This window comes from Poecilia latipinna, unplaced genomic scaffold (assembly GCF_001443285.1).
Source record: "Poecilia latipinna isolate Pla-1442-1.1 unplaced genomic scaffold, P_latipinna-1.0 Scaffold284, whole genome shotgun sequence".
NCBI classification, from domain to species: Eukaryota; Metazoa; Chordata; class Actinopteri; order Cyprinodontiformes; family Poeciliidae; genus Poecilia; species Poecilia latipinna.
Window position 1 is genome coordinate 298,734 of NW_015112900.1, and position 432 is coordinate 299,165.

Sequence of the window (432 nt, forward strand, 5' to 3'; positions counted from 1 at the left end):
GGGTTGTATGTGTTTGTGAGATTTTTGATCAGTGCGTTTGTTTGGAGCCACCTAGTGGTGTGATTGGTGACTGCATGCAGCGGGTCCGTCAGGCTTCCCCCTCCAGATTGCTGGTGCTGGTGGAGGTGGGTGCGAGAGAGGCAGCTCTTCACTTCTTTTTTTACTTAGGGTCATATTTTTCTAGTTCAACAATTAACGAAGTACTGTAAGAATATTTAACATCTACAAATATAATTTGTAAAGTTTTTCTCGTGGTTGGGCTGGAAAATGTGACCCTATGAGTGGGAGCTGCGCCGGTTGGTGTTCGTGGCTGATCACTCGGTCACGACGATAACCGTGTCTTTTATTTTTCAGCCTGTCGGACCACTTGGCTGCAGTCAAAGCCACATTGTGAAGAGTTTTTTATTCTGTATTGTACTAGGTGACCGACAA